Consider the following 21808-nt stretch of genomic DNA (forward strand, 5'->3'; position numbering starts at 1 on the left):
GGAAGGCTCTGATTACCAACTTATAACGCCCTCGATGCGGCTATAGCTCCCACGTGTCGAGGCACGACTTAGAGGCATAACCGCATTGAAAGCAATGTCGCAAGTCAGGCAATCATTACAACATCCCATGTAGTACATAATAAAAGGGGGAGATAACATAGTTGGCTTACACTCGCCACGTCACATCAGAGTACATAAATAACATCCATCAAACAAACACTCATGGCCCGACTACGGCGCCAAAATAGAAAAGACCCCCAACATGCGACAAGGTCCTGAATCGATAAGCCCAACTAGGCACCACTACTGATCATCCGGAAAAGATACGTAGTATCGCTGAGAGTCCTCGTCGAACTCCCACCTGAGCTCGTAATCGTCAACTGGAGCAGAATCGCCTGGACCTGCATCTGGAGTTGTAGTATCTGTGAGCCACAGGGACTCAGCAATCTCACACCCACGCGATCAAAACTATTTAAGCTCATAGGAATGGATAAGGCCAATATGTGTGGAGCTGCAGCAAGCGACTAGCATATGTGGTGGCTAACTTATACGCAAAAGAGAGCGAGAAGAGAAGGCGAAGCTCGAGCGAGAAGCTAAAGGAACATCCTGCGCAAGCATAACTCCAACACCGTGTCCACTTCCCGGACTTCGCCGAGAAGGGGCCATCACGGTAACACACACGGTTGATTCATTTTAATTAAGTTTAATTAAAGTTATCTACAACCGGACATTAACAAATTCCCATCTGCCCATAACCGCGGGCACGGCTTTCGAAAGATCAATCCCTGCAGGGGGGTCCCAACTTAGCCCATAACAAGCTCTCACGGTCAACGAAGGAATAGACCTCCACCCAAGACACACCGATCAGACTCGGTATCTCGGTACAACAAGATGATTCGGCAGGTTAAAACAAGTCCAGCAACACCGCCCGAATGTGCCGACAAATCCTGATAGGAGCTGCACATATCTCTTTCTCAGGGCACGCTCGGATAGGTCAAGCTACGAGTAAAACCAAACCTCAAGTTTCCCCGAGGTGGCCCCGCAGGCTGCCTGGTTCAGACCAACACTCAGAGGAGCACTGGCCCGGGGGGGGGGTTAAAATAAGATGACCCTCGGGCTCCGGAAACCCAAGGGAAAAAGAGGCTAGGTGACAAATGGTAAAACCAATGTTGGGCATTGCTGGAAAAGCTTTAATCAAGACGAACTATCAAGGGGTTCCCATTATAGCCCAACCGTGTAAGGGACGCAACAATCCGGGAACATAACACCGATATGACGGAAACTAGGGCGGCAAGAGTGGAACAAAACACTAGGCGAGAGGCCGAGCCTTCCACCCTTTACCAAGTATATAGATGCGTTAAGATAACATAGCAATATAATGATATCCCAACAAGCAATATAAATGTTCCAACAAGGAACGGCTCCAATCTTCACCTGCAACTAACAACGCTATAAGAAGGGCTGAGCAAGCGGTAACATAGCCAATCAACGGTTTGCTAGGACAAAGGTGGGTTAGAGGTTCAACATGGCAATTGGGAGGCTGACAAGCAAAAGGTAGGCATCGAAGCAGTGGCAAGCAAAAGAGCGAGCAAACTAGCATAGCAAAGATAGTAGTGATTTCGAGGGTATGATCATCTTGCCTGCACAGTTGTCAGAGTTGACTGGATCCTCACAAGCAAACTCAACGGGCTCCTCGGTAGCAAACTCGTCTCCCGGCTCTACCCAACAAGACAAACAAGCAACAAGGATACAATCAACCACGGGCAAGACCAAGCAATATGATGAAATGACGATATGCTATGCGGGATGCGATGCGGGATGCAAAATGCAAGATATGACAGGAAATGCATGAACCTGGCATCAACTTGGAAAACCAAGTGTGCCACTGGATAGAGGGGATGAAATCGCTTGAAAACGATATAAAGATCATAGGAATCGGAGCTACGGTTTGGAAATGGCAAGCGTTTTAAGATATGACACCGGTCTGCGATTTACAGCAAGTAGGCATCTAAATGCAACGAAATGAACATGCTACAGCCACCAAACATGAAAACAAAATACATGGCAGTGATGTACACAAGATGGTTGACAAAACACTAGCACTGAGCCATAGGCAAATTCATCCATTAAGAGGTTCAAACAAACATGGCTAAAACGCAAATGCAAAACAGATTTCAGACTTAGTGAAATTAACACTAGTCTGAAATTTCAGATCACGATGCTCTCTTCGGAGCAGCAAAACAACATGATAGAAAACCTGAACATGACAAGTAAGAACATGGCATGGAGCTACTCAACAAGCTTAATAAAACACCCAAAGTGACCTGGGGCCAAAAGGGTTCACAAAATACTCTACCGAGCTCACGAACATCGCTCGAACACAATCAGTTTTCAGACTTTGTGAAAACTGAGACATGCTGAAATTTAACTCACGAAGGCATGTAAACGAGCTCGATGCACTCACTACGGTGCAAGTCATGGCAAGGAAAGCATATAACCAGCAAGAAGGCACAAAGTGCTAGCTACACATGGCAAGAACGAAGGCATAGCATGCATGGATCACTAACGGTAGCATCGGCGAAATCGCAAACAAGTTGACGATCTGCCCAGATTAACAACGAAGCAAAAGTTGAGCTCGATTGAGTCAACCTAGAGCACTCCACAAATGCCAACAAAGACATGGATGGATAGAGCATAACTTAGATATCAAAACTCCCTTACTGATCATCCTCAAAAGAGGCACGGATCACTAGAAACAAGCTGGACATATCGCATCATGAACTAAAATATCCCAGACTTAGTGAAAATCACTAAGTCCCTGAAATCTGCATTCTCAGGTACCCTACTTCGCAAGCTTGCACAAGACAACACACACATCCTAAAAATGCATGGGTGGCACCTCTGGAAAGAAGACAAAATGCTTCACAATACATCCCAAAGGGGCACAGGCATATCATGCACGAATTAAATATAGCGAAAATGACAAAAGTGCATGATGAACTAACGGATCTGCAATTTAACTCACGAAGCCTCCTTCTAACAGCATTTTGGGTATCAAGATGACCTCAAATGCAAATGATGCAATGGAATGAAATGATGTACATGTCGAGGTGAAGATTTTGATATATCATACGCCCAAAACGGAGCTACGGTTGCGGAGATACAAGCAGTCAAATATAGCACGAAAATTAGGGTTTCGGGGGAGAGAAGTCAACCTAGATCTAGATCCAGCCGCACTGTAGCAGTGGCGCGACTCCCGAGGTTCGCCGGCCCGATCTGGAGCTCGCCGGCGTCGGACTTGGCGCGGAGGAGGGGCTCGCCGGCTGGGAGGGAGAGGGCGGCGGGGCCGGTGAGGAGGCGGGCGGCGCGGACGGCGGCGGGGTCGGCCGGCGTCGGGGATGGCGCGGACGGCGCGGCGGGGCGCTGCCGGACCGGGGAGGCGGCCCGCGGCGGCGCCGGTCACCGGCGTCGGGGAAGGAGGCGGCGCAGGCGTCGGGGACGGGCGCGGGGAGCGGCGGCGCGGAGCCGGGCCGCGGGGGCCGGCCTCGGGCTCCCGGGCCTCGGCGGCGGCGATGTGGGCCTCGGCCACGTGGCGGCGCGGGACTCGCTGCGGCGGCGGGGCGGACGTTGTCCGGTCGGATCCGGACACGTCCGTCGGTGGCGGGGTTGATCTGTTTTTTTTTTTAGGGTTTCGGGGGAGAGGGAGAGATCCGAAAACGGAGGGGTGTATATATAGGCATAGAGGGAGCTAGGAGAGTCCAAATGAGGTGCGGTTTTCGCCCACACGATCGTGATCGAACGCTCTATGACATGGAGCAGAGTTTGGTGGGTTTTGGGCCAAATTTGGGGGGTGTTGGGCTGCAACACACACGAGGCCTTTTCGGTCCCTCGGTTAACCGTTGGAGTATCAAACGAAGTCCAAATGACCCGAAACTTGACAGGCGGTCTACCGGTAGTAAACCAAGGCCGCTTGACAAGTCTCGGTCCAATCCGGAAATGTTTAATCCCCACACGAGAAAGAAAGGTAGAAATGACCACCGGAGGAGAACGAAACGCCGGAATGCAAAACGGACAACGGGGAAAATGCTCGAATGCATGAGATGAACATGTATGCAAATGCAATGCACGTGATGACCTGATATGAGATGCATGAAAACGAAAACAACACACACGAAGACAAAGACCCAACCCGAGAAATAAATATAACTTAGCGCCGGAGACGGCAAGAGTTGGATACAAATATGGAAAGTTACATCTGGGGCGTTACACCTGATCGGCATATCATTATCGTGCAACTTTTTAACTGTGCTACCTGGTCCTTCTTCCCGGAGCAAAGTTTTTGACGGTGAACTAAGCTTACGTCGATCTTCCTCGTCATATCATTTTTCCTTGAACAACAAGCTTGATTTCAAGTTTGTGTCATACCCGTGGTTCGAATAACCTTTCGCTTCATCATTCCTTTGACTTGATGTCATCGCCAATCAATTACATCTTCATGAAATCTCTGGACAAATGTGTCATGATCATTATCAACTTTCTGATGCTCTTTCAGGTTAACAATTGAATTCATGATGAGAAATACCATCCTTGCCCCTCGATGATTTGTGTTATCATCGACAACATTTTTGCCTCCCCCAACACGAATTTGTTCATTTAAATTTTGGACATACATCCTTTTTGACACATCGATAGATTTTTTGTTGAAACCATCGGCCACCTCCTCATCTTCCCTCATAAAATTGCATGATGTGTTCAAGTAATTCCCGGTGGATCCTTTGTGTTCCCAAGATCCGGCCTTTACCTGATGACCATGGCAATGCTATCCAAAAGTATGGTTGTGTTACTCCAAACATCATTAAGAACAGTGGAGGCGCAATGCTAAATGTTTCTTGATCAATTATCCAAACACCGCTGTATGGGTAAACATCATGATTCTCCTTGCCCCATTAACTAAATGGATAAGTACTTGATGTCCTATCATGTGTATCATGCTCTGTTTTCTTTCTTTCTTGGGAAGCATATGCTCTAATACTTTTGTATACGCACCCCCCCTTTTCCTTTCCATTGGTCTGGTTAAACTAATAACCACATTTTTTCCTTTCCATTGTTTGGTTTAACCTGTCTTGATGTCTATATGATCTAAACAGTAATATGCTCCTCCTTATGTAAACACCTCGGTGTACAATTCTGTCAGTAAGACCTTGTTACTATAGTTGATGGCATTCCGGTAGCCACCGATGGACGAGAACTTTGCCTAATGATCCGCCTCGTTCAACAAGAAGGAAAGTAGTTCTCTCCGTCCCACGCCCTTGATACCAATGTTGTTGGCGACATAACTGACAGTCTATCATCTGACATGCCTTGCTATCGGCCCCCTTTCTACTTTTAACCCACATGGTGGGCCCATAACCCACAGTTCCACACGATCGAAACCTGACTCTCCTGTATATCTTCGATTCCAAAATATTCTTGCATTTGGCTTCATATCATGTCACGAGCCACCTTCCGAGAGATGATCTATTCCCGATGCTCTGAACCCCTTTCTCTCACTCTGTCCAGGTATCAATTGTTTGTTCATTCGGTGGAAACTTCCTATTGTACCTTCATACTTTGCTCTCGATGTTTTATTAAGTTTCAACTCGAGAGATACCTCTACCTCATTTCCTGGATTGTTCACCAGACAATTAACCCTATATGGGTCAGTTCTCCCGAAGTTACTCTTTACTTCACCACTTAAATCTCAGGACGAGATTTCTTGTAGTGGAGGAGATTTGTAACACCCCCAGTATCATGCTACAGTAATCACCTGTTAATGGTGCCATGTCATCAGGTTACTGTTGATAATTTTTCACTTGATCCAAATCACCATTCAAATTCAAATCCAATATAAAGTCAAAAATTCTTTTTGTCAGACATGAAACCTAAAAAGTTCACCCTATGGCAAATAATCCCTAGATAGTTATCATGTTGAAGCCAACATTTTTGAAATTCCCAAATTGCCCCTAGGCATTTATTATCTAGTCCAACAGTATTTAAGATGTCCTTTTCATTTTGTAAAAATGCTTGGACAACTCCTGATGGCCCCAAACTCTTTGTGGCAGTGACAAATACTAGAAAGAATTTAAGTGGCCAGTCCCACATTTTTTTCAAAGTATTTTGGTAGCCCAAAATATTCCCTAGATGTCTCTGAATTTTTGAATATAAAAGAGAAATCAAAAAAAAGGAAAAAGCCCCCCCCCCCCGCCTCAACTGGGCCGTTTGGCCTAGCTGGCCACCGCGCCCCCCTGGGCCTCAGCCCACCTGGCCGACCCAGGCCACCCAGCTCCCCGCATCGCTCTTCCCTCCCCCTGTTCGACCGACCGAGGGCGCGCGCCCGTGCGTCGCCGCCGAACCACCTCACTGTCGACGAGGGTGGGGATAAGAATGCCCGCTCGACGCCTCGGATCCTCCCCCTCACCTACCGCCACTCGCCCACTCACCCTTGCGCTCCTTCTCCGCCTCCCGACTCAGATCCCCTTCCCCCACGGGCTGCTGCTTCTCCTCTCCGCCATGGCCGCGCCACCGTGAAGCCCGCGGCCACCGTCGCCCGTCCGCTGCTCCGACAAGTCCGGGAGCTCCGTCATGGTCCGCCTCTTCTTCCTCCACACTGGATCGGGACCGGGAGCGCCACCGTCGTTGCCTTCTTCATCTTCCTCATCTACGGCCACCGCACGACCACGCCGTCGATCTGCTCGACCGGTTCTTCCCCGAGCCCACTTGTGCACACCTGCAGGGACCGGTGAGCAGCCGCTTCAACCCCCCTCTCCCTTGTCTTCCCCGTGCACCGTAGTTAGCTTCCACGCGTGCTCGAGCTCCGGCCACCGTCGTTAGACTTCGCAGCCGACGCTGCGGGCCGTTTCAACGGCCACCGTTGCTGCCGTTCGACACGGTGTGATGCCCGCGTTCGAATGCACCTGTTTCCGCACCGAAAGAGCCCCCACAGCTCACTTCTCCTTGCACCATCGATCGCCACTGCCGCCTTGCTCGTCGCCGGCGATGCGCCGGCCGCCCCCGAGCCCTCCCATCAGCACCGTTGGATGCGCGGCTCGACGCTCGCTCAAATGAGCCTACACACGGGCCGAGCGACCCCTTGTAGCCGATTTCCGGCCGTTCCCGAGTGCGCAGCCGTTGAATATGGTCGCCGGAGACAACTCCGGCGCCGTTTCCGGCGTTGCCGACGTGGCCGACATGGGGCCACCCCCAGGGTCGCTGCCAGCGGGCCCTATGGCCCCCAGTTGACCGGGTTGACCCAGTCAACTACTAACTGGGCAGCCCAGTACCAGTGACGTGTAGGCCCCACCACATAATTAAGCTAATTAAAATGGTTTTATAATTAAAAGTAATTAGTTTAGCTAATTAGTCACTGACATGTGGGGCCCAACTGCTAATTAACACCCTGTTAATTTAAAATAACCCACTGTTAGCCCTTTGTCTATGACTTGTGGGACCCGTTGGTCAGTTTGACCTGGTCAGCGAGTCTGTTGACAGCTGACGTCTTCAGCACGTCATGCTGACATCATTTTATCTTTTCCATTAATTTAAATAAATCCAGAAAATGGTTTAATCTTTGAAAATTCATAGAAAATAAACCGTAACTCGGATGAAAATATTTTCTACATGAAAGTTGCTTAGAAAAACATGACGAATCCGGATACGTGGTCCGTTTACCTTTCAGATACCTCTAACTGTTTGAACATGGAACATTCCCCCTCTGGTCATCTGTCCGGAGCATTTCAGGAGTTTCAAGTTATGCAAATTCTTTTCATCCATCCGGAGCATTTCAGGAGTTTCTTTCTCTCTCGATCATCCGGAGGCCATCTTTTCGGAAGATTTCTTTGTTCTAAGTTTTCAGATTCGTTCTCCAATTATTCTATATCTGTGCCCTTTCGTTCGTCTCAATATTCTTCTGGTGCTTCGTTCAAGTATTCTTCAATCAGTTCGCGATCTCTTCGTTCTTTTGCATATAAATTCCCGTCAAGTATCTTTATTCGTTTTCCAATTCTTCCCCGTGAATTGTGCCTTTGCTACTCTAATTTTCAATTCTTACGGTGGTTCGTTCAAGATTTCTCTTCCTTCGTCATCGTATCAATTCATTCATTCTTTTGTTGTTTCAATCCCACCGGTGGTCCCATCAATACCTTCTCAAGTTTTGCGCCATATTCCCCTTAATCATTTTTCAACAAGAATAAGTAGTATGCAAAATCCATTGCTTGTCATCAATTTAATTTGATGAAGGATAAGCATACAATAAATCTTATTCTTATTTCATCCAAGTGAGTAATCCCTTCCTTCGGAGTTTGTTCTTGATGAATAAATTCTAGTTCCAAGTGTTTTCATCTTTTCTTTTCCGTAGTTCAAATTTCCTCGGCCATCTCATCGGAACCTCCATCTAAATCACCGCAAGGCTTTAATCTTATTCTTTCATCCTTCATTCTATCTCATTGTCCTTTTGTTTACAGGAGTTCTTCATGGTGGTTCTTCATGATTTAATTCATTCTTTCAAGAGTTCATCAAGATTCTTGTTGGAGGAGTTCAAGTATCTTTTCTTCTCACGTCTCGAAGTGCAATTAATTCTCCATTTTCTTTTGAAATGGAGTTTGGCATTTCTTCTTTCTTCCCAGTTATTTAATCTTTTCTGCTCGTGGCCGGTTGTCACCTCAAATTATTGAGATATTATCAATAAGACCACAACAAGCTTATTCTTTTTGTTGTTGATTTTCTTAACAACTCCATTTAAACCTTCCTTCTAAAGATGATTTCAATTCCATTCGTGGCACAAGTTGTCATTTTTCTTCTCCGTTCTTTTCATTCAATTCTTACGGAGGCATTGCATTGTTCATCTTGCCAAGTGCCATCTCATTGGGTGAAGATCGTGTTTTATTCCTCCATGTTTCAGCCGGAGTGCTGCCTAAATCCTTCCAGCCTTTTTCATTTCTTATCTCGTTCTAACCGGAGTGGTTTCAGAGTCTATCTGATTCCGTGAGCTTTCGATTCTCGTCATTCTTGTCGTTCCTCTCTACTTCTCGAGTGCTCTCAATTATTTGCTTCTTCATTTGAGTTCTTGTTTCACCTCATCCCTTTTCCCTTCCGCCTCGTTCCTAAGATCTCGGGACAAGATCTCTTGTTAGTGGAGGAGAGTTGTAACGCCCCGGATCTGATGCGCCAGGTGTCCGCCAGTTATTCGCCGTCATTGCCTGTCATTTGCTTGCGTGTTGCATTTTATCATGTCATCATGTGCATCTGATTTTGAATTCGTGTTCGTCTCATGCATCTGAGCATTTTCCCCGTTGTCCGTTTTGCAATCCGACACTCCTATGTCTCCCAGCGCCCCCCTTTTACCTCTTTTCATATGCAGGTGTTAAACATTCTCGGAATGGCCCGTGATTTGCCAAGCGGCCTTGGTATACCACCGGTAGACCACCTGTCAAGTTTCGTGCCATTTGGAGTCCGTTTGATACTCCAACGGTTAACCGGGGAACCGTAAAGGCCTCTTTTCTCTTGCATCCAAACACCCCTCCAAAGTGGCCCAAAACCCATCCTAACCCTCTCCATGCCCTCGGTCATTCGATCACGATCGTGTGGGCGAAAACCGCACCTCATTTGGACTCTCCTAGCTCCCTCTACCTATAAATAGGTGCCCCTCCCCGAATTTTCGCGCAGTCCAACCCTAGCTTCTTCCTCCTCCCACAACCGGACACGTCCGAACCCCGCCGGACATGTCCGTGCCGCCGCCCCGCCGAGTCAGCATCCGCCACGTGTCCTCCGCCGCCGTCCTCGCGCCGCCGGCCCGCGTAGCCCATCCGGGGCCCGTGCGGGCCCAGATCCGCCGCCGCCCAGCGGGTCCGCGCGCCGCCGCCGCGGCCCTGCGCCGGTGCCGTCACCGCCTCGCCCACGTGCCCGTCCGCCCGGCCGTGCCCGCGCCTCCCAGCCGGCGCCGCCCCGCTCCCCCGCCGCTCGGAGCTCGCCCGCGCGTGCCTCCTGAGGCCGCCGCGGCTTCCACGCGCCCGTCCCCGCCGGCCGCCCCTCGGCCCCGCCGCCGGAGCGCGCCTCCGCGCCGGCCGCCGCCCCCGCCGCCGTCAGACCTTCCCGTCACCGTCGTTCTCCCGCTCCGCCCTTTGCCCCCTCGGCTTCCATGCCAGGGCACCGCCAGGAGCTCGCCGGCCTCCTTTGCCGCTCCTCCCCGCTGCCCCTCGTCGTCTCCGGCAAGCCCCGTTGCCGGAGCCGCCGTCCTCGACCTCGCCGGAGTTACTCCGGTCACATCCGGGGGAGTGGGACGAGATCCACCACTCGAACCAAACGCGCCTCCGCTGTCCCGATCCGCTCCGCCCCGGATCCCTCCGTCCCGCGTTGACTTTTGACTTTCGCGGAGGGAAAAATCCACCAAGTCCCAACATCTGTGATATTTTCTTGCCCTGTTTGACATGCCGTAACTTGTTGCGTACTGCTCCATTTCGTGCGTGTAACATATCAAATTGTTCATCATGAGATGCTCTCCATTTCATTCCATAGTGTCATGCTTGTTTGAGATCATCTTGATGCCTGAATCATCGTTGCAAGAGTGATATATGATGTTAACCTGCTGAAACTGTTATAACTTGTTGTTTTGTCTTTTTCGTTGCATTTTGTGTGTGCATCCTATGAACATGAGCTCTACATGTGTTTTGTGCTATATCATGCCATATTTCCAGTGATGCCATCCATGTATTTTTGTGAATCTTCTACTGAGTTCATCGAGCTCATGAAGTAGGGTACTTGTTGTTGCTGTTTTGCTAGGCTGAATCTGTTATTTTGTGATGCTATGTAAACCTGCTGCTACTTGTCATTCTATGCATAATATGGAGATGTTCACTAAATATGATTTGTTATACATGCCATGATCTATCCACTCATGCCCCTGGTTGCATTTATAGCCTGATGTAACTTGTTGTAATCATGCTCTCAAGTTGCTAAATAACATTGTTGTCAGCCTGTTAACATTAAGTTCAATGTTGCCATGATTGTTGTTAGTGATCCAAGCATGCTATGAACTTTCTCTTGCCATGCTTAGCTTCATAAACATGTATTCTTACTGTTGTTCACATTTCCATGCCATGTATTGCTCTTCGATGAGTGGTACAAGCTCACCAACATGCCTACTTATTGTTGTTCCTGCCATGTTTGAATCTGTCATATAACTTGCTATGTTTACTTGGGTGCCATCATATTTTCTGTGCCCTTTTGGCTCATGATCAGTAAGGGACTTTTGTTACATGCAATAAGTAGATTCATGCCATGCCTTTGTTTTCCATGCTAAGTTCTTGTAGCATGTTGTTCGATAGCTCTAAATATTGCAACCTGATGTTATTTTCTCATAAGTCTGTAACTGTTATTATTTGCAATCTTGCCATGTCATTTTGAGCATGTTCTATTAGTTTCTGGAGATAGCTCAGTGTTCATGTTTTGTCATGCTTTACCTGTAGTTCATGCCCATGCCTTTTCTTATTATGTTGGGGTGCTGTAGAGTATTGTTTTGATGCTTGCTATATGCCTAGTTGTTGTTTTGGACAGCTTGTCCTTTAAACTTGTATAGAGTGTATGTGTTGCACCGTTGCTCCATTTTGAGTGTGCTCTATATGAAACTTGCTTAGAATTGCATGTAGTTTCACATTATCGTGTTGCATCCTTGTTTTGAGGTGTTTGCTTGATGTTTGTATGCATTTTGCATCAATGCCATGCTTAACTTATTTTGCTCATATCTTCTAGGCCGTAGCTCCGAATTAAATGAACTTTATATGTAAGTTGACTAGAATCTCGTGTAGATCATCTTGGTGCATCTTAACTTGCTGTTTAACAACTTGAACATAAGGTTTATTCAGTTCTGGACCAACTTCTAAATTTGCATATGATGACTTACCGGAATTGGTATATGTTGTTTCCGGCCTCATTTAAACTTGCTTTGAGATGTTGCTCTTGTATGCATCATCACTTACCATGAGTAGCCTCATTTAGTTTGTCATGCATCATACTTGGTTGAGCATCATGCCTTGTTCTTGTGTGGTGTGTTTACCGTGTTGTGTGCTTCTTCTTGATAGTTCCCGTTTCGTTGCAATCATGAGGATTCGTTCGTCTACTCTTGGTTCGTCTTCGTGGCTTCATCTTCTTCATGGACTCGTTCTTCTTCCTTGCGGGATTTCAAGCAAGATGACCACTACACTGGATCTCACTACTATCATTGCTATGCTAGTTGTTTCGTTCCATCGCTTTGCCGCGCTACCTATCTCTTGTTGATCAAGCCTCCCAATTTGCCATGTCAGCCTCTAACCTTTTCACCCTTACTAGCAACACTAGAAGAAACAGGTAATTTGCCATCTGTGGATTACAGATGGCAAAGATGTAAATCCAGACGGCAAAGAGTTTGCCGTCAGTAAGTAGACGGCAAAGTCAGATGGCAAAGATTAATCGGCAAAGAATACTTTGCCGTCTACTATTTCCTAGGGATGACGGCAAAGACATTGCCGTCAGGCAATTGTGTTCGCCGTTAGTGATACAAACCAGATGGCAAAAAAAGCGACCTAATAGACCCATGGCCTTGACGGACGGTGTTAGTGCTTGGCCGTCAGCCAGAATCCAGCTTTGCCGTCATCCTCAAACATCACAGACGGCAAAGAAATTTTTTATTTAGAAAATATATCATACAAACAGGTGCAGAGGCGACCAGGGACAAACGAACGAAGAAATCCACAGTATCCATCAACACTGTTGTTTTAAGAATCAAACACAAAAGAACGGATTTCACAAGACAAAACAAAACTACTCTGCTTAACAAGATGAACGGATTACACATGAACAAATTACACTACGTTACAATACAGGAGTTGGATCTATACTCCCACCGGCCCATGCATCGCTGGAGCAGCAGCTGCGCCTCTCTCCCTTCTCCTTCCTTTCACCATGCATAGGAACACACGGACATCCGAGGAGCTCAAGCCGTCCACCGCCGCGCCGGAGCTCGCCACTCTCGTCCGGGCACTGGATCCACTTGACCCCGCCAACTCTGTGCGCCAAGCCGCGCTGCCGACAGAGGAGAGCAGAGGAGGCGGAGGCCCACGGCGTGTGAAGGCGGGGGCAAAGGAGAGGAGCGAAGGTGGAGGCGGGCGACTGTGGGTGCTCGGAGGCCGGCGGCGCGCGAAGCCGGGCGTCCTGGATGGGAAGGTGGGGCTGACCAGGCGGCGGCGGTGTCGAGGTAGGGCCAGGCGGCACGGGGTCGCGGATGAGGAGGCCGGGCCGACTGGGCGGCGGCGGCGAGGCAGGACCAGGCGGCGCGCGGACGCGGATGGGGAGGCGGGGCCGACCGGGCGGAGGCGGCGGCGAGGTAGGGCCAGGCAGCGCGGGTGTCGTGGATGAGGAGGCCGGGCCGACCGGGCGGCGGCGGCGGCGAGGCAGGACCAGGCGGCGCGGGGACGTGGATGGGGAGGCGGGGCCGACCGAGCAGCGGCGGCAATGCAGTGCTGATAGTAGAGAAGACGAGATCGAGGGGGAGAGATGGTGTCGGAGTGGGAGAGTGGTTGGTTTGATGGGTGGGTTAGTGGGGACGTGGGGATAAGGTACTGTTGTGGGTTGGGTGGGTGGGGTCGGGCGTGGTGGATAGAAAGAGAGGCACCGCACCGCGGATCGTGCCATGTCATCAATCCGTGGCATGGATCCGCGAGGTGTGCTTCTTTGCTTTGCCGTCTGCGAAACAAACTACATACGGCAAAGATCTTCGCCGTCTGTGATTTTTACTACAAACGGAAAAATATGCTCTTTGCCGTCTGCGTTTACGGCAAAGAGCATATTTTGCCGTCTGTAGTAAAAACAGCAGACAGCGAAGATCTTTGCCGCCTGTAGTTCGTTTTGCAGATGGAAAAGGAGCTCTTTGCCATCTATTTATTTTTTCGTAGACGGCAAATTATATTTCGTCGTTAGTTTTTCTTTGCCGTCTGTTGATGACGGCAAACCCTTTCTTTGCCGTCTGCCCCGACAAAATGCTGACGGCAAATCTCCTGTTTCCTGTAGTGCAAACCGTTGCTTGGCTATGTTACCGCTTTGCTCAGCCCCTCTTATAGCGTTGTTAGTTACAGGTGAAGTTGAAGATTGCTCCATGGTGGACAGGATGTTGTTGGGATATCACAATATCTCTTATATTATTAATGCAGCTATATACTTGGTAAAGGGTGGAAGACTCGGCCCTATGCCTAGTGTTTTGTTCCACTCTTCCCGCCCTAGTTTCCTTCATACCAGTGTTATGTTCCCGGATTTTGTGTTCCTTACGCGGTTGGGTGATTTATGGGACCCCCTTGACAGTTCGCTTTGAATAAAACTCCTCCAGCAAGGCCCAACCTTGGTTTTACCATTTGCCGCACCTAGCCCTTTCTCCCTTGGGTTTCCGGAGCCCGAGGGTCATCTTTATTTTAGCACCCCCCCCCCGGGCCAGTGCTTCTCTAAGTGCTCGTCCGAACTAGAGCCCTCTGCAGCGCCCCCTTAGGGAAACTTGAGGTCTGGTTTTAGTTGTACGGATTGCTCATCCGGTGTTGCCCTGAGAACGAGATATGTGCAGCTCCTATCGGGATTGTCGGCACATCGGGCGGCTTTGCTGGTCTTGTTTTACCATTGTCGAAATGTCTTGTAAACTGTGATTCCAAGACTGATCGGGTCTTCCTGGGAGAAGGTATATCCTTCGTTGATCGCGAGAGCTTATCATGGGCTAAGTTGGGACACCCCTGCAGGGTATTATCTTTCGAAAGCTGTGCCCGCGGTTATGTGGCAGATGGGAATTTGTTAACGTCCGGTTGTAGATAACTTGCCACCTGATCCGAATTAAAATGCATCAACCGCGTGTATAGCCGTGATGGTCTCTTCTCGGCGGAGTCCGGGAAGTGAACACGGTTTCTGGGTTATGTTTGACGTAAGTAGGAGTTCAGGATCACCTCTTGATCATTGCTAGCTTCACAACCGTTCCTTTGCTTCTCTTCTCGCTCTCATTTGCATATGTTAGCCACCATATCTTGCTTAGTCACTGCTGCAGCCTCACCACTTTACCCCTTCCTTTCCCATTAAGCTTTGCTAGTCTTGATACCCATGGTAATGGGATTGCTGAGTCCTCGTGGCTCACAGATTACTACAACAACAGTTGCAGGTACAGGTTATGCGATGATCATGACGCGAGAGCGATGTTGCTTGTTTTGGAGTTCTTCTTCTGCTTCTTCGATCAGGGGATAGGTTCCAGGTCGGCAGCCTGGGCTAGCAGGGTGGATGTCACTTGAGTTTCTGTTTGTGTTTCATACGTAGTCGGATGGTGCTTTTATGTAAGATGATGTTGTATTCGTGTGGCATTGTATGCCTTATGTATGTATCCCTATCTATTATGTAATGTTGATGTAATGATATCCACCTTGCAAAAGCGTATCAATATGCGGTTCTATCCTTGGTGGGACCTTCGAGTCTCTTTAGGATAGTATCGCATATTGGTCATGATACAACTAAAGAACTAAACACTCTTAAGTTAGCTCATGAAACTATCTACGAAGATCATCGAGAACTTTTAAGGGCTCATGAGAAGTTACTCTTTGAAAAGCTCAATCTTGAGTAAGAGCATGAGTTCTTAAAAGCAATCAATGATGATCTCCGCAAGAAAAGTTCTTCTTACATTGCCAAGCATTTACTCTTATCTACTTACATGCCTCAATTCAAGTCTAGTAACAAGTACAAGAAAGATACTTCCTCTAGTAGCAACAATAATAATGTCAAATCCAATATTGTTGCTTCTAGTAGTTGTCTTGATTCCACTAATGATTCTCTTAGCCAAGTTACACTTGAGCAAGAAAATAGCTTATTGAAGGGAATTATAGAGAAAGGTGTTTACAAGAGCCTTGCCGGGAGTAAGCAATTCGAGGAAATTGTGCTCAAGCAAGCAAGGCACCGGAAGAATCAAGGTGTTGGTTTTGAACGAAAGTTCAATGCCAATGCAGTTGAGTGGGAAGAAGATCAATACCCCAAGACGAAGTTTGTTCCTCAACAAGAGAAGTATGATCCTACTTCCTTCAAGGGAACACAAGCTCAAGATGATCTTCCACCACAAGACCACAAGAACAAAGGCAAGGACAAGCTTCAAGAAGAGATTGATGCATTTGAAGAAGCACCTAAAGCCTCGTTCAAATGGGTTCCCAAGACTACGTCAAGTTCTACTTCATCAAGTACAACTACAACTCCAAGGATTCCCATCAAGATGATGTGGATCCCGAAGAAGAAGAACTAGAGAGTTCTTGAGGGTGACTCCGCCAACACTCTTCACTCATATCATTATGCCAAGAACAAGTGCAATCAACTTCCACATCTTGCACTAGTTCAAGGAGTCACAAACCCTCATGTTGGTAAGGCAAGGGACAAGGTAACCTAATGATTTCATGGACATCATCTTGTGTGTGCATTACTCTATGTCTATGGATATTCTTTTTTATTCCTTGTGGGACTAACCCATGTAGGTAAGTTGAAAGTGCAACTCACTCCAAAGGATTGCTCCAAATGATCTACATCAACATTGAGCATCTACATCTTCAACACCTACATGAAGTCATCATCGACAAAACCCAAGGTTAGTTCATCCCTCCTAGGGGGGATCTCACATCTAGGAGGAGCTTAACTCTAAGAATTTAGTCAAAGAAACTCTAATGGTGTGAACACATCAATGCATTATGTAAAAGTGGTAACCCCACTTGAGCTTAAACGATCAGTATGACCTATGATCAAATGTTCTCATTTGACTCCTAAGTCAATATACTCATATATAGATGACCTAGTCATCGCCCATTGCTTGATAGATGCTAGAATTGGTTGTGCATGCTTTGCCACATATTTCATTAGCCATTTTATTGTGTGAGCATGTTGGTGCATATTTTACTCATTCAAGGACATCCACTTGTTGTTTTGATTGTTTGGGTACTTTTCTTTTTGCCAAGTGGATGGACAAGAATGCCTAAGAACCTTCTTTAGCTATCTATGCTTTTCTCGTCTCAAACTCTATTCATGCTACATCACAAAATTTGATCAAGTCAGATTCGAACCACTCTGTGTGAGGAGCACTCGGAGTCCCCGATTCGTCATAGACTTAAACTTCCAAAACCTCTTTGTGACTCTCGGTCTGACCGATTTCTCCATTTCGGTCCTACCGAGATCATTAAGTTGATCTAAGATTTCCATCTCGGTGCAACCGATTTGAACTCTTTTTGGTCACACCGATTTGCTGTAACTGTACACAGTTATGCATCTCGGTGCCACCGAGTTGTTCCACTCGGTCACACCGACAGGGTCGGGCTATATATAGTCACGGGCAAAATTTTGGAAATTTCTCCGAAACCCTTCGCCCACGCAATAGCTCGCTCTGCCATCGAAGGTCTCCGGATCGTCTCCTCATCGCCAGCAGCCTCCAGTCGCTGGTCTCCGCCGCCGTCAACGGATTTCGCCCCCGCCGTTGCCGCCATAGCGAGTCCACCGCCAAGTTAGGGTATGGACTCAATCTTTGTGCTATCCACGTCTGATTCCTAGCACATTGTAATCTTATTGAATCTTGCCACGATTGAAACACTTCTATCCAGCCAAAATAGTTCATAGATTGATGAGATTCAAATTTTATGGTTAGGTTTCCTCTGAAACCATCTCGGACCCACCGAGTTTAAAAACTTGGTCTCACCGATTTGGCTTATGCCATTGCACTAGTGACTCTCGGTCTGACCGAGTATTACTAATCGGTGAGACCGATTTGAGGATACTGTGAAACCCTAGCAGTCTCGGTGCCACCGAACTTTGACTCGGTCCAACTGAGTTCATCAGTTTAGGTTCCAAAACTGCTTCGGTATCATCGAGTTTGAATATCGGTTGATCTGAAATGCTTTCTGTGGAAAACTAAAACTGAACTTTTGAATCATTCTTTTGAAAAAATCTCTGCATTTTGTGATGCTCGTCTATTATATCTCATCTATAACTCTTCACAGGGTCAGCAGTCAGCTTTTTGCAGCATGTCAGACCAGAGTGACAGCCAGAACAGGTCAGAAGAGCAGATGGACTTGAGTGAGGGCACTAGTCCCTCAACTACAGATGAAGGGAGCAGAAGCACTCCTAGCAACCTGCCCATGGCTGCTACCAGGCAGAGAAAGAAAAGAACATCAGACTCAGAGGATGAGGATTACAAAGCTGAGGAAGATGAGGCTACTTCCAAGAAAGTGGTGCTCAAGAAGGAATATGGCTCTGCACATAGCACTAAGCCTGGACTGAAGAAGAAAGTTCCAGCCAAGAGGACACCTATGCCTAAAACCAGAAAGTCCACTCAAGTGCCAGCTCAGACAGACCCCAAAGAGGCACCTGAGAAGAAAGTCACTTCTTCCAAACCTCAGAAAGTTCCCACTGGAGAGACAATGAAGTTCACAATAGAATCAGAGGATGAAGGTGCTCAGGACAAGAAAAAGAAGAGAGCAAGAACCACAACTGCCAAGGTCCTTGGAAAGCCCTCTATGAGAAGGGATGCTGAAGAGGAAGAGGATGTTGCACCAGCACCTAAGGCACCCAAGCTTATGGGTGATGCAATCAGATCAGGGGCTGCAACATCTAACCCCAAGGAAGCACCCAAAGCTGCCTCCAAGGCCAAGCAAGTACCAAAGAGGAATACTAGGAGTATTCCAGCTGCTGAGAAGAACAAGGCCCTAGTGCCCGATGTTGCTGAAGAAGAAGATGAAGAAGGACAGGCCCTAAGGAAGCTCATGCCCAAGATACCAGACCACAATGATGCCCATCCTGTGGCTGCGGACATGAGGATCAGGAAGGATTTAGGGCTAAGGCTGTGGAGGATGGAAGATCCATATGCATCAAGGAGAAGAACTGCTGTTGACTATAGGTTCCATACAAAGGAACAGCAGGACTTCTATGAGACAATTCTGTTGGACAAGAAGCCCATAGTTTGTGACATGAGGTGGGTCGACTGGACCTACATCAAGGACAATGAAGAGCACTATCCTGGAGTGCAAGAGAGCTTTGTTGCTTGTGGAGTTGCTGATTTTGTTGCACAAAAGTTCACCCACTGGAATGATGAGCTTATCATGCAATTCTACTCCACAACACACTTTTACCCAGATGGAAGAATTGTTTGGATGTCTGAAGGTACAAGGTACCAATCCACTGTTGAAGAATGGGCAAGTCTGATAAATGCCCCCAAGGAAAATGAGGATGACCTGGATATCTATGCAAAGAATAAGATGGATCACAATTCAATGGCTCACATGTACAAGGAGATCCCAGACAAGGCAGTTGAGACTCACAAGTTTGGATCAGTTCACTTTCTGCTGTCAGGGTTGCCAACCATCAATTGGATTCTGAGACGTACTTTGTTGCCCAAGTCTGGTGACCATAACATGATCCGAGGGCATGCCATCAACATGTTGCATGTGTTTGATGTGCCACAGAAGTTCAAAGTCATGAGCCTGATGATTGAAACCATTAAGAGGACTGCAGCAGATCAGAAGAGGAGCTGTGGATATGCCCCTCAGATTCAGGAATTGATCAACTCAAAGATGGGCACAGGGAAATATCAGTTGGATAAAGAACATTTTCCACTTTATCCAGACTTTGAGGACAATGAGGTTGTCATGAATGAGAATGATCCAACATCAGTTCAAGCACAGGAGAAGAAGGAGAAGGCAAAGAAGGAGAAGGCTGCCAGGATGCCAACTCAAGAGGAGGCATCAGAATATTTCTTGAAGACCAAACAGGAGCAGCTTGGTTACTTGATAGCATCTACACTGAGGATTGAGAAGGGACTGGCCACCCTCACTCAGAATCAGGAGAGCCTGGAGAGAATCATGGAACTCAAATTCCATGACCTTGATGTCAAAGTAACTGAGATACAGTCAGTTGTGGAGCAGCTACAGGATGATATGCAGGAGAGGCAGGGCAAGACTACCACCAATGTGTTTGCCAGAGTGCCCAGAGCCCAGAGGTCAGTTGCAGTGCCAGTGACAGACACTAGAGCAACAACTTCAGCACCAGCTACTGCCCCTTCAGTTCCAGTGCAACCAGCTCCAGCATCCACTCCAGCACCCTCTACTTCAACTGAAGCCTTCGTCCTTGGATTCATCAGGACACCTCCACCAGAAGATCAAGCCTGAGAGTCGATCTAGCACTATGCATTTTCTATGAACTTTTTGTTAACTTTTTGCCAAAGGGGGAGAAAAATGTATAGATCATAGGCTTCGAGAGATAGAGTGTTGCTTTTGTTCTCTCTTGCTTTATTTGGTGGTTTAAAACTTGTTTGCTTTGATCGTTGGAGATACTATGCTTGTGATCATGTGTTTGATCATAAGCTACACTTATGCATGCTTGATATTATCCTATCTATCTTATGTGATCATTCACATTGCTTGGTGATGAGTGCTCCACCAAGATGTATGTGACATGAAAGAGTAACCCATGAGCCTAATTCTTTGTGCATTTGGAGTCCAAAGCAAATCTTAAATTATGCATTAGGGGGAGCTCTTGCTTAACACATACTTCTCAATGCGACGATGTCATTTAATCTTATTATCATTTGTCGAAGCTTTGTTCTATATGTTGTCATCAATTACCAAAAAGGGGGAGATTGAAAGTGCAACTATCCCTAGGAGGTTTTGGTAATTCATAACAACATATAGCTCATTGAGCTAATGCTATTCCAAGACTATTATTTCAGGAAAGCTCAATGAATGGCATGGGATGGATGATGAAAGTGGATCCCTCAAAATACTAAGGACAAAGGATTGGCTCAAGCTCAAAAGCTCAAGACTCTTCATTTTATATTTTAGTGATCCAAGATCACATTGAGTCTATAGGAAAAGCCAATACTATCAAGGAGGGATGAGGTGTTGCTTAATGAGCCTCTTGCTTCATGTGCTTAGTGATATGCTCCAAAACCCTCAACTACTTTCTCACTTCCACAAATGACCTAAACCCAAAGCCAAAATCGGTCACTCCGATTCTTCCTATCCGGTGCCACCGATTCCAAAAGTCATAGCCACTGCCACAAACCCTAAGCAAATCGGTCTTACCGATAGGGATCTCGGTCTCACCGAGATGGGATTGTAATCTCTCTGTTTCCCTTCGTAACGTTTCAGTCTAACCGAAGTGAGCGATCGGTCCCACCGAGATTGCAATGTAAACTCTCTGTTTCCTTTTTGTAACATTTCGGTCTCACCGAAAAGAGCAAATCGGTCCCACCGAGTTTACCTGACCAACTCTCTAGAAAGCTTATTACCAAATCGGTCTCACCGAGTTTGGGTAATCGGTCTCACTGAGATTACGTTATGCCCTAACCCTAACCGTATCGGTCTCACCGAGTTGCATTTTAGTCCCACCGAAAATCACTAACGGTCACTAGGTTTACTAAATCGATCCGACCGAGTCTGTTGAATCGGTACCACCGAGTTTGATAAATTGTGTGTAACAGTTAGATTTTGTGTGGAGGCTATATATACCGCTCCACATCCTCTTCATTCATGGAGAGAGCCATCACAACGAACCTACACTTCCAACTTTCCATTTCTGAGAGAGAGCCACCTACTCATGTGTTGAGGCCAAGATATTCCATTCCTACCATATGAATCTTGATCTCTAGCCTTCCCAAGTTGCTTTCCACTCAAATCTTCTTTCCACCAGATCCAAAACCTTTGAGAGAGGGTTGAGTGTTGGGGAGACTATCATTTGAAGCACAAGAGCAAGGAGTTCATCATCAACG

Source organism: Triticum aestivum, chromosome 3B (genome assembly GCF_018294505.1).
Source record: "Triticum aestivum cultivar Chinese Spring chromosome 3B, IWGSC CS RefSeq v2.1, whole genome shotgun sequence".
NCBI lineage: Eukaryota > Viridiplantae > Streptophyta > Magnoliopsida > Poales > Poaceae > Triticum > Triticum aestivum.